General features: G+C 39.2%; 1 protein-coding gene across 5 annotated transcripts in view; it reads left to right on the top strand.

Annotated features, from left to right (window-relative positions):
- Positions 1 to 4,114: 4,114 nt before the first annotated feature.
- The window catches only part of tln2b (talin 2b), a 135,635-nt gene continuing 112,279 nt past the window's right edge, over positions 4,115 to 27,470 (top strand). For 2 of the 5 annotated variants that reach the window (XM_015343674.2, XM_069190710.1), the window contains exon 1: positions 4,115 to 4,230. The gene's annotated coding sequence lies outside the window, so the exon portion shown is untranslated. Of the gene's footprint in view, positions 4,231 to 4,548; positions 4,821 to 14,390; positions 14,430 to 27,470 lie in introns of those variants that run through there. The other 3 variants (XM_069190711.1, XM_069190713.1, XM_069190712.1) reach the window with 3 other exon arrangements.

The raw sequence follows: 27,470 nt of genomic DNA, 5'->3' as shown, positions 1-27,470 counted from the left end.
GATCACACACTACAGTATCTCCTAAAGTATCAGTTATAACCACTACATGTAACGTGAAAATCCTCACAAAAAGAGCTTTTCCCTACATAACTACTTCCTTACTAATTCCTGGTTTTGAAATACAAGTGGATGCCTTAATTAAAAATCAGAAATGGTAACTGGCTGCAGAGAGAGTTCCCCTAAATAGGTCGATAGTGAATGGCATTGTTAAAAAAGCCACTTAGACACACTGTAAGACTAAACTCTGAGTAATGGCCTCTGCCCACCAGTCCCCTACACGAATCAGGGTACAGTACACCGTATGAAGCATGAAGAAGAAGGAAAGTCCTCCCTCCACTTGCCACTAGTGAAACTGGCAATAAGAGGCAGTAGCAGTGCACTGTAAAGGAGCAGTAAGTCGAAGAGCAGCCATGTGTTGGTGCAGGAATGTTTAAGATGAAACTCCAAGAGTAGCATTGTAAAAGAAGTATTAAAACAGGCTGCACCACTGTTGTTTGTGTTGCCTGTGAACACAGAAGCTACACTTTGAGGGTGACGAGCTTCAATCACTAGACCTCCTGCTCTTCGTGTGAAGACCAATACACTGAGTTCCTCACTTGGAGGCCTCTCTATCATAACCAATCACATTAACGTCTCAGAATCAAATGAATTACAACTCCACTTACTGTATTTAAAATTTAAAAAATCCATTTATGTTAGTTACCTGTCAAAAAAAACTAGTATATATAAACCTTAAGGCAAAACTTCCCGTTGAGAGCTGATTTTGTTCTGTGAAAGAGGATGAAGCAGTGTTTTGTCTAGATTGTTGGTTATTTGTTGCGTTTTTGCTGATTAGTTTTCTAACCTCCCATCCATGTGGTATAAGGTAAATAGTTAGTCTTAAAAAATCACAAAATCAAAGATGAAAGCAGTAAATTATTTTACTTTGTATGTGTTATATTTGTATATCCTTTCATTGTTAAATAAAATGTTAAATGTTAAAATAAAAAATTAAGGCAAAACAATTAAGGAAATTAAATATTATGCTACTCTTTACTTTGGTATGGGTTCCTGTTCTTGGATTGTGGTGTTGAAATCGCAGCCCCCGATAAGGGCTCAAGTCTAGATCTTTCCTTCTGAAATTACCTTTAATATCGAGTCCTTGAAAATCACAAATACTATAAAGATTGCCACTCAAAGGACCAATCAAAGATTATGCTAATTCAGTTTCGAATCATAGCCCAGTGTGTTGAGTGTACTGTGCACACTAATTCTGCACACTGGTGATGGTGGAGAGGAGTCCCCATTACCTGTAAAGTGCTTTGATTGGTGTGTCAAGAAAATAATTATATACCGTAAGTGTAAGGAATTATTATTATTATCATCATCATCATCATCACATCATCACCAGCCCCTGTTCATGGCTAAGGACATTATGGCATTTCTGTTAGAAAAGTAATGTAAATAAACCCACAAAGAAACTGTAGAAAGATCTATAGTATGTAAAAAAGCATATATTGTGGAGAAACCTTAAATATTTATTTTGCTTGTAAAATATTCTTAAGTTTCTTCATCAGATCCCTCCATCAGCATTCTCTGGCGTCCAGTTATCTATGAAGCTCCACCCACTGTCAGCACAAAAAGTGACAGTGTTCAGTTTTCACTGCTGACAAGGGTGCAAGGGTCTCCCAGTCACAGCCCAGCCTTGCTCCTGGGTAATGACAGAGAGCCCGCCAGCAGCACAAGAAAGGAGGTTCGAAGGAATGTCATGAAATCGTTGTGTGAAGGTGAGGAAGCCATGAAAATACGCGAACCCATGGAGGTGTCGCTCACAGAATCTCCTGAGTGATATAGGACCTCTTTTCTGTCTGCGGCTCATTCCACATGCTGCACTGCTGAGTGTTCCCGACAGCACATTCCACTGCTGTGACAACAAGGTCTTGATACACGAAGACAACTCCAGAGTCTGCTGTCGTTGAAGTACGTGTTGCTGTGCAGTTATTGAGCTCACTGTGTCCAAGAAATTGCACAATCCACCACTAATGTATCAGCGTGCATTAAAGGCTTCTGATCAACCACACAGACATATTCTACATCATAATTATTATTATGCAATGTGTTCCGTGTTCACACTTTTGCTATTCTTGTGCAATGTTGTAGTTTATTGCTTATTCAAACTTGACACCCAGGTAAGGCTGCATGTTACATTTTCTTGCCTTAATTACAGTTTTTAGTTCATAATGGGAACTTCTAATCCACCCTGAATGAAAGTTCTTAAACAAAGGATCATATAATGAATAGGACTTCTTCTGAACACAATAAACCTGTCACTTGTGTGGCTCATTCATTCTCTCATGTCATCTGAAGAAAACAAAATAGAAAACAAGCTAACTGTATCTGGATGCACATTCAGCTTAAAACAGATTCACATAAACTGGCAGCTGAACTCGAGTATGCTCGAGTATATCCACAAAGCGCAAGTGTATTTGTTTTCATAAAAGGCAGTCACGTTGAAGGCTATAATTATGTGCTGAATTTTAGATGATGTTTACCGGTATTTCAGATTTTAATCAGACTAAAAACCATATTCATAAAACATGTACCACCATGCACTTTTAACCAGTAGTAATTCTAGGGTGGTGGAAGATGCAGAACTCCATTCATGCTTCCCCATCTCCAGATTCACGTCAATTCCCAATCTTTGCAATATACTCAGTGATGCAGAATGACATGCAATTTATAATAAAAATAATCGCTTACACTTCTATAGCGCTTTTCTGGACACTCCACTCAAAGGGCTTTACAGGTAATGGGGATCCCCTCCACCACCACCAGTGTGCAGCCCCACCTGGATGATGCGACGGCAGCCATAGTGCGCCAGAACACTCCCCACACATCAGCTATCAGTGGGGAGGAGAGCAGAGTAATTAAGACAGTTCATAGATGGGGATTATTAGGAGGCCACGATTGGTAAAGGCAAATGGAAAATTTGGCCAGGACACCGTTGTTACACCCCTACTCTTTTCGAGAAATGTCCTGGGATTTTTAATGACCGCAGAGAGGACCTCGGTTTGACTCATTTTAACCGGACAAAGGCAGCACAATGGTGTACGTGCCCTGATCACTAGTTCAAGTAGGGAGCTGCGTCAGCATGCATAGGCTGCAAAGGAAGATGTAAAGGTTTATTCCATGCTAAAAAAGAGCTTTTTCACACCCTAAGAAGGCTCCACAGCTGAAATGTTTCCTGTTTTCTCTTTTTAGCATGGAATAAACCTTTTACTTATTCCTGATCACTAGTTGTTTTTTAACTCTTTTCTCTTAACCCCACTGCACTCCAACCCAACGAAGCAATGAACTTCATAAGCAATGGCCAGCTCATTCAGTATATCTGTAGGCCTAAAGAACATGTGTCACCATTTTGCTCTAATGTGTTGTACATACTATTTTTATAGTGTACGTCATCTGTTGCACCGAGATTCGTGTAAATCTCCGTTATCAGCACCTCTTTGGGAAAAAAGCTAAATCAGTTTTTAATAGCGAACACTTGAACACGATACAATACGTTTCTGTCTGGAATACTTTAACATGCTTACCAATGGGTAATAAAACACTAATTTTAACGCAGTCCATTTTTGGATTATTTGTTTAATATTGCCTATTCTACAAGGACAGAAGGAATGTGAGGTTCGAGCAAACAAGGAGATCGATATCCTCTCTGGTGAGAGTCCAATGTGCGTAGCCCAGAACTGAAACAGCATAAAGGTCAGTGGTAGCTACATCATTTACACCGACACATGTCGGTTGCCTAACTTGGCTGAGGAGTCGACGACCCCCCATTCGCAATTCCACACACCACAGAAACTGATTTCATACAGATAGAGCCGCCCTCAGTGAAACAGCTTCACTTTTTAAAATGTGTTATATCACACATCCCACTAATAAAACAGTGCATTACGAAAGACGTGAAACACAGAACGGTCCGATCGCGTCCGATTCAATCGCTACAAAAATAACGCTTCACGGTAAAGCAAAATCTACACCATCACTGTGTTCCCAAAAAGAAAAGCGCGTGTCCCCGGATTATGACGCGTTTCCTCTTTTCCCAGTGCAGGAATCCGTTTTTTTTCCCTCACTCTTCATTTAGGTGGAGAATTCAGCTAGGAGGGGTTTGGCTCCAGAGAGGCAGGGACTGCTGTTCTGCTGTACATCTTAAGTCTGCTAGATTGCAATGAAACACTAGCCATTTCACAGGTAGGATTTAATGTTTTCCGCGAGTTTTTTTTGTGCCTGCTATTTTATGTACACGTTTGCAGCTTGAATTGTCCCCCTTTGCAGGGCTGATTTTGTGAACTAATGCATTTAAATTTCTGCCATCCAGCGTGCATTCGGAAAAGTACTGATAATGCTGAATGGAAAGAGCGAGGACTACTACGAACCATCTGATCCCATGTTTAAAATACTTACTTGGGTTGTTAGAAAGTGCCCGTTCCCCCGTTCTGTTACATGCGATTCATGTCTCATTGAAAATACATAATTAGGTTCAGCCCACTAAAAGCGAGAGGGAGACCCTGGCGTATTGAGAGGCAGAAGGCTGCTGGCTGAGTGATGTTGCCTGTTGATTAATTTTATATGAATGAAGCTGGCAGCCGGAGACGGGTTAGACGGGGAACGGAACGCCGTGGAGAATGGGATCATGCTTTTCACTCCCGGGGAAAAGAGGGGAAAAAACTCGCTTCGAATACCACGCCAGAACCGAGTCCTAACGGGATTCTTAAAGCCTTCGCTAATAAGCAACCGAGATATAACTGCGAGAGAGGGGTATTGCCTTTAACCTGTATGTCGTAAGTTAAACGTATAGAATAAACGTTCTGCCGCGAATGTTGTCTGTGTCCATGTATGTATTGTTTTTTTCTCCAGAAATTGTAATTTGGTGCCTATAAGATAACTGCATGGATAAGGGCGAAGAGATTTGAAGCCGCCATATTTTAATGGATCTCCCATTTAGCACTGTGAATATCTTATAGTTACTGTACCTAGTCAGATTTCTATTCCAGTGAACTTTGTGATATTAGTGGACAATTAAAAGCCTTCGGAGAGCATGCAAGGAAATAGTGTAAAAACTATTTTCCTCCGATACATAGACTACAAATAAACGGCGGGTTGCTTAAACCAGTGCCCCTACCTCCGCGTGACCATGATCACAAAACACCGTTTTCTGATATTTATATTTGCATTTCTGAAGAGAGAATAGATGCCGTCATTTAATCAGCTTTCTAAAAAGTAAAGATCAATTGAAGTATTCTTCCAAGAGGTTACAAAATAAATTCAGCGCTTCTTGATAATATTAAAAACATGGATCGGGGTTGTATTGGAGAGAAAAAAAAGTCTTGGAATAATGTTTTATTTAGCCTAAAAATGTTGATTACTGGCTGCAGCGTTTTACCAGATGGTTGCCAACAGTACGATCCAGTTCTCGGTATGCACAAAGTTTATTTTTAAACGTGTAAACTCAGCTGTCATTTTGCCCCATAAACTTTTTGTGCAGTAGGTTGCAGCAGAACCGGGTCGGCCGCTTGATTGAATGTAGATCAAGTACTCCAGGGGCGCTCTGCTGTAGTTTTTATTGTAACACAATGTAGCAGTCGGAGAAACCGCACGTTTTAACTAGTATCGTGTAAGAGAAACATTGTAGCAAAGGCATATTTGTAAACGCTGGTAAGTCATTTTTATTCAGACCACAAGATGTGATTTTTAAACCAGCAGATTTACGCGACAAGGGTGTTTTTTTGTGTGTGTGTGGTATGTCTTGTTGTTTGGGATTTCTAAGAATTTTGCACGGCATCTCCAAGCGGAAGTTGTAGTAAAAACCATCTCCTAGTGCAGTTACTAGCGGATCATGGTAGAGCCACACCCCTTGAGAAATTAAATGTGTTCACAGATCCCGTTCTCCAGGCACTATAATGCTTCCAGAAGAGGCGAAACTACTGCATATAAAACAAAAGAGAGGCTTGTGAGTTGAATGGAGGCAGCGCATTAGGGTTAGCTGCAAAGTGACCGGGTTCCAGTTCACAGGCTTGTTACTCCCAATGACTGGCGGCGGCGTGCGGGTTATAATTAAGAAAAGTGCCTCGGCGCGGGTTCCTGAACGTCTGACCTCCGGGTCAAAGGCTTCTGTTTAGGCGAAGCGAAATAAATTAAACGAACCTGGATAGGAACAGGCTTGTCAGTCTGACGGGTTGAGCTGACAGCAAGACGAGGACTCGGGCGAGATCGTTTTCATCAGCAGGGGTGCAGACTCCAACACGACCAGTTCTGCAGCCTTGCGCTTGTTCGATTAATACCTACAGGTGAATCGCATGTTGGGGGGTCATCCTTTGAAAAATCTTAGGAATTTCAAGATTTTCTGCAAAAAGAAAAAAGCCTATGATTAAGTTGATAAATGTTTTATTTTCCCTTAGAAACAAACAAAAAAAATTCAGTCATTTGCATTTTTCCAATATACCACTGCATGTGTACCGTGCAACGTGCAGATTTGGTCTTTTAACCGCTGCCGCTGATCATCTTTTTCTAGAACGAGAGGAAATCTGGAATGTCGCAGTCAAACCATTAACTAAAACTTGTTCATAAAATAAGAATGCGTGGTGGGGGGTTTAAAAACCCATATAATTAGAAATTCATATGCTTACTACTATGAAGCGTATTCCAGACGCCACTACCTATTATAAAGAACCATTTTCTGTTCTCCATCCTCAATGAAATCACCTTTTACTTTGCCACCGTAATGTCACGCTCCTCTTTCCCTCCTGGGTATTAAAGAGTCACGTGGACTGACAGGATCTGCACCCCGTAGGAGTTTGTACTCTTGGCTCACAACTGCTCCCAATCTCTTTTGGATTAGATTGAAGAGATTCAGTTCCTTTAACTGTTCGGTGTATGGCAACCCCCAGATACCAGGATGATTGCATCTGGTTTCTTTTTGCGGTCTATGGAATTCCAAGTGCTGTTTTCTTTTTTTTATACTGTGGTGACAATATTCTGAATCAGTGTCTTATTAAAGGTTTATAGAGCTTGAGTCCAAAACATGATCTGAAATTAAACACTTTTTGCATTATACCGAAGCATGCATTTGTATTGTATTGCTTCCAGGACATGGAAGGAGCAGCATAATCACCCCCACTCCTTCCCTGTAGGACAGAATCTGCAATGCACTGTGTTTTGTGTATCTACCTGCAGGGATCGCTTTGCCCTTATGAATTGACAAATTAATATCTTGTAGAATTAATGATTTTCCAATTTCTTTGCTGTGTTTGCTTTTTGTCACTTCCCACCTTTGTGGATTATCTGCAAATTAATCGGTAGTTAGGAACAGTCGATGTAGTTCAGGAAGAGCAGCTGAACCACAATGGATCAGTCTTTGGTACTCCATTGCTCCACTGCTTATAACCATTGCATTAAGGCTTATACTCCTTAAGATGATGCACTGTTTTCTGCTCATTGACCAATTTGTGATCTGTATACATTATCTTGGATTCCTATAGTGTATAATTCAAGAGTTAATCTTTTATGTTGGACCTCCGAGAAATTTCTAATATGTTGTGTGTTTTAAATTTATGAACTGTCCTTGTTTGTTGTTGGAAGAAAATCCATGTTGTCCAAGTATTGCTGATATCTTTTTAGCTGTATAGCTTGGTACTGTATGTGCTTTGTCTGTTTTCGAATCCTCTTTCTGCAGTCTCTAATGTACTCTGTTCTGATTTCTCTCTATTAAACCACTTAAGCCATATAATTTTCTTAAACTCGGAGCTGTTTTTAGGGGATTAATTTAATTTGAGACTTTAACATTGTTTCTGACGTATAATCATACTTCTATTGACAGTCTGTTCCCTTTTTATTGTTTGAAAGCTCTGCCCTTTTCCTTCATAGTTGACTGTTCTAAAATTATACAGTCTAATTTTAGATGCATTCTTCATAGATTGTGAGTGTGCATCAAATGTAACCATATTACAGAAATACTGAGGGGTTTGTTTATATCTATTCCATTAATTTATATGCTGGTTATTGGAAAAGACTGTCAGCTAAGAGTACCTTTCCTGGTAGGTACTTTTACAAAGGGTGGGTGGGTTAAAAATAATCATGTCAAGTATTTCAGCAGTATCCGTTTAATATTTTGTATTGCCCAACCCACTATCCCAAATTATGTGTGGAAAAATTGAAGTCCACTAATATAACATCTTTGTTACAGACCTTCTGATCTCATTATAAGTAAACCACAGTATTTTTGCTCATTTCTGTAGCTTGCAGCTATTGTTAAGCCCTTGAATCTTGTGTTTTGCAGCCTGTATCCTTATGCTGAACCACTCTTTTTTCCCCCTATTAATATTCAGGATTGTATTAACAAATGTGTACATGTGTGAAAGACAGGAAGTCAGTGAAAATGGTTACAATTGGAGAACCAGAGAATGCAGAACTCAACCGACTCAGAATGTGGATGTAATCCTGTCTGGCAGACTGCTAAAATGTGCCAACTTGTAGTTTGTGTCATAGTGGTCAAAAGGACGGCCCCATCTCCTGATATGCTAGTTTATCCTAGACATGTTAAATTGGATTAGGTTTGGGCTTGGTGACACCTGTATAGAAGATGACTCCACAGAAGGTGGTCAAGTTCTTGTAGGCATAGATTGTACTGGAAGTGACAATGGATGCTGTTTTACAGAATGGGGAGAAGAGGATGTGTGGATGGGTGTATTTTTGATGGTTTTTTGCTTTTCAGAGAAGACATGACTTTTAGGGTAAAATAGTGTAATCCGTGATGCACTTTCCCATTGCTTTGTCGTCACATCGGTCTCATCAGTTTATGACATGTCTTTGATATTCTAGCACTAACTAGTCCACTTTTCTTAAGTTCACACAAATGTCACTTTAGGAGAGTAGGAACACTCTGTTGTAATGCTTATCTCCCAAAGATGTGATTTGGTAGAGAATGTGTAGATCATCACATTTCTTGTGCCTCACCGGGACACTTTTACTTCCAAAATCTGTTCAGTTGTTCATCTGAATGGAACCCAGACACAAGTTTAATCAAAATTTATCTGAAATTAATTCATGCATTTTCTTAATGTGGCCAGCACGTTGGCAGTTCGCTATCAGTATTTTTTCTGTAATTAGAGGTTGTTTATAGCTTCTCTTTTCATACAGCTCTCAAAAGAAGAACTTGGCATATTATGGATTTACAAGTACCTATTCTATTCAAAGCACATAGGCCTATATTTCTTATATGTCATAACGTGTTCTATTTCCATGGTAACACTGAACTTACTTGAGCATTGGAGCTGTAGTTCACCCTTTTCATTGGCAGTTGTTTTCTTTTCATCCTTTACAAAACGGAAAACCACTGGTCTTTATGAAACTTTCATGTGGCTTACATTGACCCGAAGTCACTTAATTGAAGGCTGTCTGTCTGAGATCTGGCTGCATAAATCAACAGCCTCATAGTGGAGTGATGAGATATTAGTCTTATGCCGTCTGATGTCTAGCAGTGCCTGTGTCTGTTATTATATAAGTGTTCGGTCTTCAAGATTATTCCCAGCTCGCTCTCCAGCAATGTTGCGATGCATGAATGGTTTCTGCTAATGTAGGTTGCAATATGAGACTCAGGACTGATTCACACATTGCTCCAATGACGTAGTGGCAGATACAGTAGAGGACTTGGTGCTGGAAGTGTGATGGGACTGTACATACTGTTGATTAAGAATCTGTTGCAGAATTAATCATTGGATGAGTAATACTAAGACATTGAATGTTAAATGCATAGGATTATGATGGGTTGTGGCTGCTTCTTGATCTCTTTTATTGAATATACAGTGCCTTGCAAAAGTGTTCATCCCCCTTGGACTTTTTCACATTTTGTTGTGTTACAGCATGAAACCATGATGTATTTAACTGAGAATCTTTGCCACTCATCAACACAAAGTACTCTATAGTGTCAAAGTGGGGAAAAAACTTTTTTGTTGAAAAAATTCAGACATTTTACTAAATTAAAAATAAAAACAGAAAATAATTGAATGCATAAGTATTCACCCCCTGGCTTTGACTCACCTAAATTACCTCTGAAGTAACCAACTCTATTGTCCAAGTCACAGAATTACTTGACTGGAGTCTGCCTGTGTGCAGTTGAGGTGTTTCACATGATTTCAGAATAAATAGACCTGTGTCTGTGAGTTTCCCTACTTAGTGCATTTCCAAGGAAACACTACACCATGAAGAGCAAGGAACATTCCAAGCAGAACCAAGACAAGGTTCTTGAAAAATACCAGTCAGGGCAAGGATATAAGAAAATTTCCAAGGCATTGAATATACCTCAAAGCACAGTGAAGTCCATTAAAAAGGTGAGAAAACATGGAAAAACTCTGAATCTGCCCAGAACTGTCCGTCCTCCAAAACTGAGTGTCCAGGCAAGAAGAGCCGTAGTAAGGGAGGCCACCAAGAGGCCTACGACAACTCTGAAGGACTCGCAGTGCCCCATGACAGAGATGGGAGAAACTGTGCAGGAGAAAAACAATAGCATGCAAACTTCATAGATCTGGCATGTAGGGAAGGGTGGCAACAAGAAAGCCTTTGTTGGGGGAAAAAACTCATCGCATTTTGGCTAGAAGGCATGTGAGAGACTCAACAATTTGGAGGAAGATTCTATGGTCTGATGAGACTGAAATTCAAACTTAATGTTTAGCTCATACCCAACACAGCACATTACACAGAGCACCATCCCTACAGTGAGCCATGGTGGTGGCAGATTCATGCTTTGGGGATGCCTCTCTGCAGCATGGATTGGAAAACTCAAAAAAGATAGAAGGAAAAATGGATGGATGGAGAGCGGCAAAAATTCTCAGTTAAATACATTATGGTTCCATGCTGTACCGCTATAAAGAGTGGAAAAGTCCAAGGGGGATGAATATGTTTGCAAGGCACTGTATGTATTGACCGTATTTGCTGGTTCTTATTAGGGCTCTTTTCATTATATCACATATTGGCCTTTTCCAGAAATAGAAATATTTGGTATGGTTTTAGTCACTTTTGACAAATGTCTTCAGTGCGAAAGTTGTACAGTGCCTGACATTGTTTGTTTGCACCCAAGGACGTTAATATGGGCTGCATCTTGGAAGGCACTTGTCAGGTTTGATACAGTTTGCTTCAATGCTTGTAGAGGTTTAAGTAAAAGATTGTTTCTGTTGACCTATTTCTTTTCTAGTGGGCTTCTTTTTTGTTAGCGGTTTTCCACATGTAATAGATGTTTCTTCTCTAGCATATGGACTTTCAAAGATTCCATGAGATGTTTATCCCGTCATCCCAAGAAGCTGCAACACTAATAAGATCGGGGCCTGTATGAAACACCTTAAATACAGACCATTTCTCCCTTAGCTCCAGTAGTGCCTCACATAGCTGCTTTTGTGCACCATTGGTACAGTAAACAAAGATCACAGCTAAAGTGGTTTAACTCTATGCGTCTGGGACCACCTGGTCTTGAAAGAGTTAAAATCCAGAGTTTCGCAGTTCATTTATCCATCCAGCATGTGCCCGTGAGGACAAGAGACGAAATGCCTCAACTGTCATCAAAGGCCGTCGACTCGGAATAATTAGTGGGTGAAACTGGCATCTCAGCCAGTATAATTCCGGGATGTGCTGTGTAAACACAAAGCCACCGAAGACCGCACTTCTTGCACTTCGTGGCCAGTGTCTGCTGGTTGTCTCTTCCACCAGAGGCATGGTGGATAGAGCAGTGGACACTGGTCTTCAAGAAGGACAGTGCTACTTCTTGCCACAGGAAGCTGCTGTTGTGCATGACGTGTGCCCATTAAGGATACGAATGAAGGCAATCGTGATGACGCGAAAAGGTGTGGGGTGGGGTAGCAGTCCTTACTGTACTGATATGCTACCTCCTTTTAGTTCCTTGTAGGTTTGTATTTACTTTCCCATGAGCAGTCCTATTTGTTGCACGATGAACTGATAAGATTAAGGAAAGTGATAACCAAAACACTTGCACGGAGTTGTATGTTCATGTTGCTCAAAATGCACCCACAGGTCTTCAGCTGTGGAAAACCTTTTATGATTACAATGTGTTGCAGTTGCTAAAATACCTTTATAGGTTTCGGGAGATACAGCATTTTCTCGGATGTTTATCTGAGCCCTGAGGTCGTACTTTGAGAATATTTGTGTTGAGACTTTTTTTTAAATTGCATTAACAACTTAGTATATGTCCAAAAAGTCATAAACCTTTGAACAGAAACCTGTTAGGCTGTCCAGATTAATTATCTACCACCAGACATGCCTATACAATATCACAAGTAGCATTTTATCTTGGTTAAGGTGTGTAATGTCCAGAAGTTTCAGCCCATTAGCTGATGTTCACCCCCGCTCTGCGTTCATACGATGTAAGTCTCAGTATAATTCACTGTCCCGCCATAGAGCTTAATTATTCATTGAAGATCCTCATCTGGCTTTAGCACAATTATAATTAGCTCTAGGCAGCAGTACAAGTCTGTGGTATATATTATGGCATGCATGCAAGGGACTTGAGCTACACCTCGATTGCTGGTTACAGGATTATCCATCTGCCAATTGCAACTGAATACTATATCTCAGACATTTACAGCATCTAAAAGCAGGGTCTAGTATAAGATGATAGTCTTTGTGAACCAAAGAGCAAGCGAAGTCAGTGTCAGTAATGCAGCAGCTTTCTGAAAACATGGTAAGCAGGCTGAACTGGAATATTGAAGACTTCTTCTGTGTTGCAAATGAGTGTGTGGCCTGCTGCCAGAAATTCATTACTGAAGCTTGGCTGGTCCTCTGTAAATGTTACTTAAATTGATGAAATTTGAGTTGAGACTTTTTGTGGTTGGGGTAGGGTTTTCTTGGTCTTCTGATAAGACTTTTTTGTAGCTTATTGTGTCTGTAAGTTGAAGTTGTCTTTTGTATATATATATAATTTATATATATATCTGGTAATGCGAGACAATGGCCTCATTTCCTTTTTTATTCTCTTTTCTCAAGCCTGCCTTTTTTCCCCATGAGACTTACATACAGTAGGTAAAGTATACTTAGTCACAGCCGTATATTATATATTTCCTAAACTATAACATGTCTGATTAGTACACTTGTACTAGTATAAACATTATACGTATATGTATGACGTGGTTTTAAAACCAATGGGTAAAATGCATGGAAATCACTGATGAAGGGAGTGATTCAAATGTGACTGAAAATTATTTCTGCAAAACTGATTAGTAAGGATTTCTTATGAACTCTATTTCAGTGGATTTTATTATTACTGTATTGTTTTATCTTTTATTTTTGTTTAAAAACAGTTCAGTAACATTGATTGGGTGTCTTCTTTTAGCTTTGTTCAAAATACAAGTTAGTTCTCTCGCCTATTCAAAGGCAATATCCATGGAATATTTTACTGAATACAGTACATGGTCAGCACCGCTTTTTGGCAAAAACCTTCAGCCACGTCTCCTTTTGTCCCTTACCTTCTTGAAACAGATGTTAACAAGCCAGTGGCCTGATTCTAACAAGTCAGTGGCCTGAATTTCTTGTTTAATTGCACCTCTTACTAGTGGACTGCATTTTGTTATTAAATATTTGATGGGCACAATTGCAAAGTTTAAGAAAGCAAGAAAGCAAGAAAGGGAGCCCATATAGCTGGTTTGTAGTTTAACTGATCCAGAAGACACTGTTCTTTAGAAAGAAGCCAGGATATCGGCTTCAACAGCATGGCTGGGCAGCTTGTTCTCCACACCCACAGCGTTTTGAGCAAAGAAATGCCACCTATTCTTGCCTTCATGTACATTTCTGCATCGTTTTGACTTGTGTCCTCTAGCTCATATTTCAGTCTTGGTTCTGAAGTCTGCCAAGTTGAATTTGTCAACGCATCAGAGGATTGTGAATGACATGAGGTTACCTTATCTTCTCTGCTCAAGACCTAGAATCTTCAGTTCCTTTTGACTGCCGGCGTAGGGCGTTCCCTTAAGTCCTTTATGATTGCACTTCTGTGTAGTTTCCACTTACATCTTCTGGTGCTTGTGCACCTGTTCGTACTTCATAAAGATTTATTCCACACTTCATGCTTTATTTCCAAAATATAATGCTGTAGTATTTTACAAGCTGGACAGCAGTTTATAGGTAAAGCTTCCCATGAGAATAGCTGAAATCTTAGTGCGAACTGTGTGTTTGGCTGTATTGTGTGTGTATTGGCTGTATGTTTAGATCAGCTCTTGTGTATAAAGTGTTGTACAGTATTCCACAACAGGAAAGTGAAAGCTGGTAACCTCCTGGACTTTTATCAGTGACCTTGAATTTGTGCTCTGATAGCAGCTGAGCCAGCTTTGGCAAGAGTTGCTTCAGATTGCTTGGATGCCTCAGGGCTTAAGAAGGGGGTTCACGTTTAAGGAAAAAAGGTACATAAATTCCATTTGTGTATTTTATCAAAGTCTGCAAAATATAATTAATGCAAGTTTGGAATTAGTTAGCCTGTTTTGTGTTTATTCCACATAATGGAAGCCTGAGTTCTTGAAGTTAATACTTCTGTAGGTGTTAAAATACTGAATCGCACTGCTTTGCTTGATGTTTTTACTGTTTGTCTTGAATTGCCGAAGTTTTGGCAGTTGCTTGTAGATGTAATTAAATAGGAAGCACCATGTGAACTTTCCTTTTTTCCGTCTCCTGGACGGTGTATCTCACGGTAGAATGTGGAATCGTTAATAGTCTTTGCTTTAAGATATGTTTCAGTAACGCAGGAGAAAATCTATCAATACGAGCATTAAACTGTATGAATGGAAGGAGAAGTGTCCCACCTGTATTTGCAGTAGTCAACTCCTTTGAGGATGTTATGATTCTAAAGATCAGCTGGTCAGTTACGTTATTGTATTTGTTCCTTAGCTAATGTAAATTTTGTGTGTATTGCAAGACAACCTGGATAAGGACAAATGATAGTGCTTGCTCCTTAAGACTGTCTTTAGTCTTATTTATCTGAAAGGTTTGATTTCAGAAGAGACTGGAGAACGTCTTTAAATGGGCTAGGGAGAAGCTGTTGGGTAGCTGGCTGTTACTATTTTTCCTGCCAAACTATTTTTGCCCCGGTTACCCCTTTCATGTCATGTCCCTTAGTCACTGGTGTAGAAATGTAAGCAGGTGTTTTACCACTAATAGAGCTGGACCTGGACTGTGATTCAGGGGAAAGGTCAGAACCTGTGGCACTTGTGTGTCCTGTGTTGCTATGCTTTTAATCAAATTACAAAGAAGACTTGGGCTACCTGTGTCTTATTATTATAGCAAGATGTAAGCTATTGATGAGACAACAGGAGTATTGAAATGACTTGTTTCCATGTCTTAATTATTTTACATTGTATTTATAGATGTTTATTATTTTCTTGGCTAGTATTTGTCTTTTGATGATGGATGCAAACGGCAGTTTTTGGTGACGCTGTGAATCTTGTATCCACAGAAGAAGCTATCATGCATACGTACTCAGAAGTGTAATATCAACACTGACTTATTCACATTAACGTTGCAAACTTATTCTGTTGGTTTGGTGGAAATTGTGTTTTCAGTGTCGGAATATAATTTAGAATGTAATAAAACAATAAAACATTTGCAGAATCTGCATTAGGTCTATTTTAAAACATAAACATTCTTCATTTGTGCTGTGATTGGGCTGCTCATCTGCTGTCACTGCTACAGATCTTTACTATGTGCAAGGGAGGATTGAATTATTTAAGCCTTACGAGGACTTTTTAGCATTTAATCAGAAATAAGTGTCTTCTAATAGGCAATATGTTGGGATTTGGGAAAATCTGTTCTTCAGATCACTGGAGACTATAATTGTTGTACTGTAAATTGTCTATGGGTTGAAAACCATAAACACTATTGGTCTACTGCTTATATTGTGTCCCTATCTTGACATTTCTTAGTTTTCCCATTAGTATTGATTTTCAGTTCCATGTATTATTGTTGTTCTGGGAGATAATGGGATCAGTACAGGCTTCCATTAGTGACTAAGCATCAGCTGTTATGTTCTCCGTTTCCCGAGGAGCATCAAATGGGCTCTGACGGAGTTGCTGGAGCCATATAGCTGAAATGACCACATCGTGATTCAGAGGTGGGACTCCTGTAGCCTGGGAGAGCTACCTCCCTTTCAGTGTATAGATCTTGAGTGATCAGTTTTATTCCACTTTTTTGGAAGGCTTAAGATGGGCGAGACCAGTACATGCAAGCTAGTTTGAAAAGGACACCCTGTCCAGAGTGTTGTGTTCAGGTAGCAGAGGAGACTTAGAAAGGGACTTGAGTGTTTATAAAGATTTTTTACAGAATGGTAAGATCATAAAGTAAAAAACAATCTACAGCTACTGTAAGTAAGCAGACTCACAGGACGTAAGTAAAAAAAAAAATGCACATAAACCACAGATCTGGCTGCACCTGTGAACTCAATGGTGCCCATCCTGAAGAGGAATTTTGCCAGTGTTTTCATAATTGAAAGAAATGAAATGGTTGTTTCCTTTATCCCTTTGAGAATGGAAATCTCAGGTGGAGTTACAGTATACTGTCTGGTTTACTGTTAGTCAAAGGGATTTTGAAATCTGCTGAAAGTCTGCTTTCTTGGGGCCCTTTCATTTATGTTGATCTATTGTGCTATCTATTCTCTGGCTTTTTTTCTATTTTGCATTCTTTATTTGCACAGCAAAAGCTTAAATGACAGGAGTTCTTTATATGTTTGTGTAGGATTAATAAGAGCAGGTTTACACGGGGCTTGCTCAGAATCTTATTTTGGTATTAAACGAGGAACTGGGTAATTTTTCCTTTATTTCCCATGTGCCTTTTTAACCCTTTAACAGGGAATCTAAATCAAAATACTCTTTTGGGGGCATATCCTCTGCTATAGCATGCATATACAGGAGCATGTGGTAAAGTTAGAATTGTTCACATCATCTACAGTAATTACATATTTTGCATTACTTAAGGCTTTTCCACAACTGTCAAAATCCAAAGTTGTGTTTCCAAAACTATTTTTTTAATGTTTAACACATTCTGTGTATTCTGTTCTTATGTTAAATATTTTGAATTTTAATTATCCAAAACCTCTAACCATGGCTGAAGACGGTTATTATCATGCCGACACAGTTAACACAATGGTTGAGGGAAATGTAAGTTGCAGTGGCATTCGTTGGCATTTATTCTAGGCACCAAAAAAAGAGGTTGCATTTGTTGGTGTACTCTTCAAGGTGATTTATCAACTTCCTTATTGCTCCCTTAGATCACATAGTTGAAAGTGAAAGCATGGTTTATTTATAAGGTAAACCGAATTATACATGTGAAGAATTTGTCTAGGACTGTCATTAACGTTTCCACATTTATAAATGTTCCCCATTTGTCTTGTCTAAGGATGGGCTTGCAAATCGTAAACAGAACAGGAGCAAACCATGGTTAATTAGTGATTAGGAAGATGCTTTCACTTATTTCACTTTATATTTTGCAGTACAGTAGAGATGGGTACTGTAAAGGTCTTGTGTCAGTTGCTCTGTGGCTTTAATACTCACAGACAGTATCACATTCTACCACATGACCATGTGTTAATGTCTTCTTTGTGTCCACAGTAGAACTATATAAGGGAATTCATGCTTTGTTTATGAGTAAATGGAGAGTGAATGGGACACCAGCCAGGTCTTCAAACTCTGAAATTGGGAAGACTAGGCTGAGTGCTCACAAACTCTCACTGTGCTGTAAGTCAAAAGCTTTAAAGTGCCCTTCTTGGGTTTGGCAGCTGGATTGCATTACTTTTGTGAATTGTTTTATGTTAATCAAAAGGTTTAAAAAACATTTTGTGAACGTGGGGTGTCTTTGAGTTGCCTAATGCACATGCTTAGAGGCAACTGCTTATTTTATACAAATATTAACCTTTACTGACCCCATGAAGAAAAAAACTAAGATGAAAGGTAATGTTAATCCAAAACATCAGAAAAACGCACCATCATACACCATGTTGTGCGTGTAGTTGAAAAGGGAAGACTTGGATACGGTCCATCTGTCAAAAAAGTAGGTCAGTAGACATCAGTCCTGTGCTGCTCTCTTTTAAGGCACTGGTGCATGCTGGAAGCTGATATGGAGGCTGAACACTTAGGATGCTACTCTGTGCTAGCAGTCACTGTCTCTATTCTTGTGTGGTATTTTAAATTTGCTTTAAAGGGCTAATTAATAAACTTCATGCAATTTTTAAAATGCTTATACTTGCCAGTGTCCTAAAATGGTTTTATCCGGTTGTACTTTTTTGAAAAATATTGCTTTGTGGTGGGCAATTTTAAAAGATGGATAAATATAAACATCCATTCATCATTTGGGAGGCTATGAACATTTACTGCACTTCCTGAAAGGACTAAATGTGTTATAGGACATGACCCTGTGAACTGCAGTGCAGCTGATCTATTTATACAGACATTTAGGAAAAGGTGCAAGGCTGAGTAACAAAAACAGGGTATTTACCACAGATCTGTACTTATAGCTAATACTGTAGGTTATTTTTGCTTTTGTTCCATTTTTGATTTAAGAATCTTTTATGTAAGATTTGATCACAAGCCTTCTGACAATGTAAACACCGTAATGTATGGTCTAAGTGCATCTCTTACTAGTGCTACTTGTACATAGTTTGGAACAAGTTGGTTGGGTAAGAACTACCTTTTCTAAATCCATGTTGACTATTCCCTAGGATCCAATTTCCTCGCAGGTGATCCTGTAATTTAGTTCTAACATTTCACTTGAGCATACAGCTTTTTGGAAAACAACCAAATCTGAGCAAACCATTAAGGAATTCTGACAATTAAGTAAAGGTATATTATACTGAAAGGCTTAGTCTATATAGGATTAAAGCAGTTCACAATGGTGAAGATGAACGTCTGCAGTAAGATATTTCCTGTTGATGTCTATATCCTTCATTTCTTCCTGTTTCTCAAGTTCCTAATTATTGTTTTTTTTTTGTGGATACTTGAGTATGAAGTGAGTGACAAATTCATGGGATCAAGTCAAGGATGTTTTTGTGACTATGTTTTAAAGCCAAAAAAGCTTTTTGCTGTTGCGTTTAATCAAAACTGTGGCAGATTTAGAAACATCACCGAATGGTGCATCGTGTATTAACCTTCAGTCATGTCTCGAGCCAGATTCATGCACATCCACAGATGAAAAGTTCTTGTTTCCCCCCATCTTTAGTGTTTTTGTGTTTTCGACTTTCTTTCAGATGAGCTGCTCAAAAGGAAATAAAAGAGGAAATTCATAGCATTCATTGTTAAATTCTTTAGGCCATGCTTTATCAGTAGTAGCTGCAGAACTTGTGATGAAATACAGCTAGTCTCCCAGGGTTGGGATTTTAAGTAAAATCTCGTTACCTACTGAAAGCTGTAACCAAAATCTTACAGCGGTTCTTCTCATAGCAAGTGAGGAGATCTTGGCCGAGTTCTTATTAAAACTTTATCCTGCAATGAAAATGTGTAATTTGTTAATAAATGAAAATTGACTAGAATGATCTCGCTAAAGAGGATAATGCTTTATAATTCAGTGTGCATCTTGACTTTTTGCATTCAGAATAATAAGATATTTCAGCCCTGCACCTGCAGAGCTATGAAAAGAATAAAGCCACTATTGTCCTTGCTGTGCAAATAAAGGTTAAAGCAGTTCTTTTGATGTCTGCTAACGCAAATCTTTTGATAAGAATCTGAAATTTATTTTTTAATTACTTAGATGTACTAGTTACTCAGTATGGTAAATATAATTTGACTCCTTCCTGTTGAACAAAGTTCATTTTTCAGGAGCTGATCAGATCAAACTTGCAAAAAGATTTTTTTTCTGCTTTATCCCCACATTCTTTACTTAAAATAATTGAAAATTGACCCACGGTTGCTGGAATGCTACATCTTAAAACTGTTATTGTTTATAAACTTCAAATTCTTATGTTGTGGAGATAAGCAGTTATCCAGTAGTTATGTATTGCATTGCGTTCACTCAAGGAGTCAGGATTAGTCATACTGCAGAGTGATTTGACATTATTATTTTTGTTTACTTTGCTCTTGTAATAATACATTATTTTAATAATTCTTATTTTATCAATCCTCAAACTACAGATGTCATTGTCTTGCGTAGAGGACAATTGCATTTTTAATTATTTCTAAATTAGCAGTGTGTATCGCAAACCTATAACCCATATAGGATTGGCTATGGCCCACAGTTAATCACATGGATTGTTGATGAAAGCATCTGTGGTTTTGAAATAGTTAAGCCATTTAATAAGACCTGCTGACATTTGGTGTTTTGTGACAAAAGTACAGTAACACTGTACTGGCGTGGTGCTGATTGGTCATATTGGAGTTACCTTCATTCCAAAGTGGGGTGGGGGGTTTGACGTGAAAAATGTGCATTTCTTCATTTAAATTAGGTAATCTAGTAAGTGTTGTTCAGAAATATCTGAAGGTGTTGCGCAAAAGAATAGTTGAGAGTAGTTCTAATTTTCAGAACTGGTGTGTAAAATGATCATACTTTTCAGTCCTTTGTAACCTAAAAGTTTTTCAAATCCATTTGGTTGCAAGTTGGATGATTAACCTTTGAAACACATTTTCATTACGGTTTTTGCTACCACTTTTTGTGGAGGTTTAAAACATAGTTAAAGATTCTGTCGAAAATCCTGAGTTTGTTGAGTATGCGTTCATATTAGGAATTGCCTAATACACCAAGAGCATTTACTGTATGAAAAACCGCCTCTGTGATATCTCAGGGTCTGCTTTGTTTGCAGTTGGGTTACTCTGCCTGTCATACAGTATCACATATGCTGACATGGCATTTTTATATGTAATATTCTGCTGCAGTTGTATTCCTGATCCTGAGTTCAAAACATTTAAGAGTTTTATGAAATCATATGATGGAGAGCTTTGCACATTGACATTTTTGGTTGAAATTGACTAAATCTGAATTAATACACCTTTTCTCTAACATCATTCTTGTTCGAACTGCCTGCAGCCCACTGCCTCCCATCAAGACCAGAATAGTATAGTAACTATGCCTGACTAGTGGTCCCAATGTCGACAGCTCAGCTCCAGTACGCTCAGGAGGGGAGACAGCATGAGCAGACTTTACAAAAGTGGCAGACTTTACACCTGGGACGCGACAGTGATATAGTGTCGTGGTGAGGCCGTTATTTATAACCTGTACAATGGACAGGCACAAAGGAGTGAAAGAGGATTCCAGATCAGTGACATGCAGTAAGTACGCTCAGTTCTGCAGGGCATAGTTGTGCTCTCATTGCGCTGATATGCTTCAGTGACATAGAAGTTTATAGTTGTTTTCCCTTCATTTTTGGGGGTGGCATAGATTAAATCTATCGGCACCTTCTGAGCTGCGTATTGAACCAGCCATCTTTTAACGTGGGTAGCAAGGAAATGAACAGCGAGTAAGTTGTGCATTTCACTACTTATGGCTGCTTGTTTTAGTCCCTGCAGAGCGCTTGGCTCTGACAGAGAATCCTGTGTGTCTTTCAGTGGGCACCCTGCAGGTCTTATGCTTTGCGGTTATGAATTGTTTGTGTAAGTGATAGACCTCATTCGAACTGCAAAGTCTGGCTGCATTATTCATTCTCGAGGAATGCCTGGTCCACTAGCCATGCTCTGAGCACATTACTTGGGATAAATGTTGAAATTCGGCACGGTTAAAAAATAACCCTCCAGGGGCTAGCATGCATCAAAACGGAATGTGCAAATGGCAAATTCAAGTTGACCTCATTTTGATTCCTCTTTCTGTGAGTTGTTAATAGAATGATTGAGGATTTAGATATTTTTCCCGGGATGAATGTTAAATAGTGGTATGCTATTCTGAGTGATGTCCACCCTTGTAATAAACTGGCACATTTATTGCTAATATGTTGCACTTCGGTTATCTCCGATTGAATGTTCCTGCATGTAAGACTTCAAAATCTAATAATTCCGTACAATTATATAGATCTTTCCTGGACACTCAAAGCTTGTTACATGTAATGGGGACTCCTCTCAACCACCACCAATATGCCACCTGGATGTTGCAACAGCAGCTAGAGTGCTCCAGTATGCTATCAGTGGGGAGGAGAACAGAGTGATGAAGCCAGTTGATAGATGGGAATTATTAGGAGGTTGTGATTGGTAAGGATTCCGGGGGTAACACTCCTACATCTCATCTGAAGGATGGCACCTTTTTTGCAGTACAGTGTCTACATCACTGAGGCATTAGGACCCACACAGACCACAAGGTGAGCGCCCCCTTCTGGCCCCACTAATACCTCTTCCAGCAGCAACCTTAGCTTTTCCAAGAGGTCTCCCATCCAGATACTGGTTAGCTTCAGTGGGCTGCCAGCTGCGAGTTCTAAGTTAATATAGATGTCATAAAATCTTAATGGATTTTTTAACTTTATTAAAGTGCTGTCTAACATTCCATATTTGTTTTTGGAATTAATAGTCCAGTATAGTTATACTAGCATTTTAAATTACTAGATTTTTAATTACTGCCTACATGTCAGGATCACAGGGATTCCTTAGTTGTTGCTATCTGCTATTCAGAGAACCTGAGCTTACAATCTGTGATAGTTTGAAAGACTCCTGCTACTTTTTCATTAAATAAACCATTACCATTAAACCAATTTGAAAAGCACTAGCAGGCATTAACTAGTAAGCATTTTTATTTATAGATTACTTTGGAGGCACAAATTTGTTAAACTCGGCTTTCTTTGCAGAGGGATGACCGTTCCCATCTGCTCTCACCTTTAACATATGGCCTGGTGCATCGTTTTATGTTAAAGTGCAGGGTTGAGCATGGAGTGTCTGTGTGTCTGCAGGTTTTATTTCCAACTCATCTCTTAACCTAATTCGACCTATTATTAGCTTAATAGAACCAATAGTGTCTCCCAGCTGTAGTCTTTGTTGCTTTGAAGAGTCCTAGAAAACCTGCAGAGACAATGGCCCTCCAGGACAATTTAAAGCCTCAGATTAATAGGTAGTGGGAAATAGAGATCTGCTGATTAGAGGTGATGACAGGTTGGCTCTTGTGCAAATGGAGAAGTTGGCTGAGTCTTGATGTGAATTGTACCTGCCTAATCACATGATTTAATATTTGGGATCACATTTGGCCAGCCCTGGCTTTGGTGATATCCAGGTCACCCAGGTCTTGTTTTGCCTTTTAAGTTGTCCTCTTCCTTTTTTCAGTGATTAATTCTGGCATTATATGTGCCATGGCAATACAAAATCAATGGGCTAGATTCAGTGCAGTTTCGTCAGAAGTAAAAATAGCTCGCTCGCTTGTCTTTTCTCTGAGTGCTATGCTGACACAGATGAAATGAAGGATCCTGTGGCAATTCATTCAAAGCTGTGTTACCATTACATGCAGGTTGCACGTGGTATTAGACATAATGTTCGAGTAGAGAGCTTCCTTGAAGAGTTCTCTGCCTCTTAATGCTGTACTTGAGCTGATGCTTTTATTTTGATGTATTAGTATTGTGTAGTTAATGGAATGCATTTCAAGATGGAGATGCTATATATTTTGGTGTTCACTTACGTAGGCATAAACTGTTCACCTATAGTAAAAACAAGTGACATATTTTGGCACTGACCGAAAAGCCTAACAAACAGCATGTGTGCCATAGGCGTCACCTTCTACACAGCCTGTTTTCAATATTGTTTTTTTAAAAGTATTTTATTTGCAAGCAGTTTAAAAATGAAAGGAAAAGTTCCTTACATGATGACAAACTGCAATGCAACTATGGTGATCCACTGAATGTTTTTATTAGGGATCTGCTCCGTTCCTCCCCCACTCTCTAGCTTGCCAATACGCTGCATAGAATGGGAAGGAGTTAAGATGTTATCTTTTAAGTTCGTCATGACTCGTTTTAGTCCAACCGTTAACTTTCCTTTAAATGGACTGAAATAGCACTTCAAAACTCCTGAAGACTGACCTAGTGCCAGTGAGAATCAGAAGGAGCATATATTCTAATAGTGTGTGCCTTGGACATACTATGCTCTGTGCCACTGTCGTGTGAAGTAATATGACCCCTCTGCTACCTATAAATACGTCCGCTCGGAAGTGTGACAGGTGCTAGGCCTTTTGAGTGGAGACCTGAGTGTCGGTATTAATTCATTTGAAAAGCAAAGACGAGGACTAGAGCACAGCATTACAAGATGTACACAATGCAGTCTGGATCCTTAAGGTATGTCTCAGAGGCTGTTGAATACAGTACAGGTGGAGTGAAATCCAGCCTTGTCTCCTTAACTTTTCTGAGTCACAGTGTGCAGCAGCAATGCTAGCGTCTGATCAGTGTGAGGGCTTGATGGAAGCATGGAGTGCCCTCAAAGGCATTAATTTCCCTGGATCTGGAGGGTTCCAGGGTTTATGTTTAAGGCAGCTTCCCACTTTCTGCAAGGGGAAGGTGGTGTGACGTTCCAGTGGAAATTCATGGGGGGGTGGGAGTCGAGGCAGATAACGCAGGAGGAAGCCTGTGCCATCTCTCGGCTCTGTGTTCTCTGTGTGGTCTCCAGCAGGCCAAGATGGTGCCAGTTCAGTCTGCCAATACATTGTGTCTGCAGTAATATGCTTTTCAACTGTTTTGTCGAAACAATATTCCATTCATTAACGATCCCTTTGTCATTCTCATTGTCCAGACTGTTTTTTTTGGGAGACCTCTGCTGCTGTATACAATTAGGCTCATGAGGGTGGATAGCTGAAGGAAAGAGGTTAAAAAAATTGTCCATAGATTTTCAATATAAGCATTTGAAGTATCTTCTTATCCTCATGAAGTTAAACAACTCAGCATAGCATAAAAAAGCTTTTTCCAGAAAAAGGTCCTAGATTGTACTTTCCTTATGATTATCAGTCAGACTCATGTTCAATTTCAATTTACACATGGTAACCTTCATTTAAACAGTGGCTAGGCAGAGAGGCAGAACCTGATATATTAAGATTTGCCCTGTTCCTTCCTACAGGTGCTATGATGATGCTTCCTGATGTACGGATAAAAAAAGAAAAACATAATTGGGTGATATGTAGGAAATATGAACATCAACAATTTTTATATGAGTACCAGATCATTTTTTTGCATGACTTTTGCATTTCTGGAAGCTCTATTAAACTGTAAGAATGCATTATAAATATTTGTTGTGCTTCACAAATGAAATGTTTCAGTTTTTATTGCTTGTAATAATACTGTATCTACTCCTTCTTTGGCTACTTTCCAAATGCAGCATGGCTGACATCCTAACAGCAGAAAGAGAGTGCTCTGCTGGGATTGTGAATAAACACTAAGTAGGGATTGTGTACTCTATGCTTTGCTCAAGTGTTAAGGACTGAAGTAGAGGTTATTTAAAACAGTAGATTGGATGCCACCCATGCCACAGTAGAATGTGCCACTCAGGCTTTCTGGCTCTGGAGCAGTCCAGCTGGGGTTACTTAGTTATCATTTTTATTTTCTGGGAGTTAATTTTTCCTTATGACTTGCTTCAGAAAGCTCCATTTCATCCTCTTTTCATTAGTGTTTTGAAGGGATCCAGTGCTCCTGGGTTGATTTTTCAGAACCTAATGAAGCACTTGTGTGGGATTATGGATCTAATTATTATGTGGTTCCTTATTACTGACGGCACCAATGTTGCTTTTCCAGAGATGCTCAGCAAGTCATTTCAGAGACTAATATGTTGTTGACAGCTTAATTTTTATGTCTTTGCACCCGGGAAGAAACTCCATTAAATTACTGCAATGAGATGCCAGGAGCTTCTCGTTGTGAGACTTGTTTTCAATAACTATTAAGAAGACGTGATTTCTTAATAAAAAAAACTGCTGCTTTTTAAATAATTGACAGCAGTTTGTCATTTATGGTTCGTGTAGATAAGCTAGCTGAACTGGACATGATTTTACACTTTTTACTTGTGCACACGCTTCATGATAGGAATAAATTGCATCCTGTTCTTAGGAGAAATCTTTTGGGACCTAGAACACATTAATGGGTTCCAGAAAATGTTACAGAGACAGCTTTTCTTGATCCCATGAGATTGCTGCAAGGACAAGAGCTAATATGCTTTGAGATTGAATAGTTAGCTGTTGACTACTTTCGCGAAAGCTTCTAATGTTAAAGTCAAGGATCTATAGATTCGAGAGTGTCTGTGTTTTCGGAGTGTTCTGAAAGGTTTTCAGTCCAAAATGCTTCTTAATGACTATAAACATAGCAAACCCAAGGTCGAATTACTGAATTGTTTAATCTCTTTCTGCGTTGACTTTAACCCTAAGCAGGTGAATCTAGTTGAACTACAGTACTGCTTTAACAGTCTAATTTAGACCTTTTCTTTTACATGTCATGAAAGCCTCATAGTCACACTGGTGCCGACAAATACTTCTTGGTTGTTACGTAAACTCAAAGTCAGGTTCATGTCTTTGAGAGTGCTTTACTAAATAAGGCACTGAAGGGGCTGTAGCAGCATAACATAAAAAAAATCTTGTTTTTAGTTGCTTGTTGTAAAAGGTTTATTTGAAACTCAGTTCTTACCTGCTTAGTTTCAGGATCCATTTAGGGCTGTTTTAATTCCAGCTTCTGTTATAAACATACTCTCGTGAAAGCTGCCAGCGAGTTTCACTCAAATGGATGCTTTGCTTCCATTCATGGTTCTTGTTAGGAACGCTGTAGCAGGAATAATTGAATTACAGGGATGTGGAGAGAGGTGTCTCCACAATTGGAAGGTTGGAATAAACACTTGGGACACTCTGCTTTTTCTTGGGGGATGGGCCATGGGTAGTTTACCTTGGGTACAAGAAAGAGGTTGTGTATTTTGTCATTTCATTTTCTACAGATTTTCCACAGCATGGATTAGATGGCATCTCTGCACAAGGTTTCTAACCTTTTGACCCCTGAAGAGGCCTGGTAACAGCTGGTGCACAGATGTAGTGATCTTTGCAAAACTCACAATGAAAGAAGATACTGGAGCATGCAAAAGTAAAATTATAAAACATGTGGCCTTTTAGAAACGGATTTGCTATTTCCAAGCCTTTAAACTTAGTTCTTGTGCCAATGGCCTACAAATTGTCCTCCTTATCACAGAGTGATGCATCATGCAAGATCTAAAATTGCCTCACTCTGCTAGTATGAGAAGAATATGTTCCTTTCAATTAACTGAGCACACATTTGTTGCTTGTGTCTGAGCTCTAGCTTAGACATGGCTTTATCTGATCTGACACGGCTTGACACCGTTTTATTTTGGTGAGTTTTAAATGTTTTGTAGATTAGAATTCCAAGAAATGGAAGATCCCATTACCATCCTCCAGTCAGCGTCTTCAGTGTAACATCTTGGAACATCATAAGACGTTATTTAAGACAAGAAAGCTGTTTTTGGAGCTGGGGCAGATTGTTTTAGCATTAACTATAAAAAGAAGCAGCTTGATTGCCTGACATCTCAGCTTTTCTAGTATTTTTC

Source organism: Lepisosteus oculatus, chromosome 5, assembly GCF_040954835.1.
Source record: "Lepisosteus oculatus isolate fLepOcu1 chromosome 5, fLepOcu1.hap2, whole genome shotgun sequence".
Taxonomy (NCBI): domain Eukaryota; kingdom Metazoa; phylum Chordata; class Actinopteri; order Semionotiformes; family Lepisosteidae; genus Lepisosteus; species Lepisosteus oculatus.
Note: the sequence above shows the minus strand (reverse complement) of the source record. Positions and strands in the feature narration are given on the sequence as shown.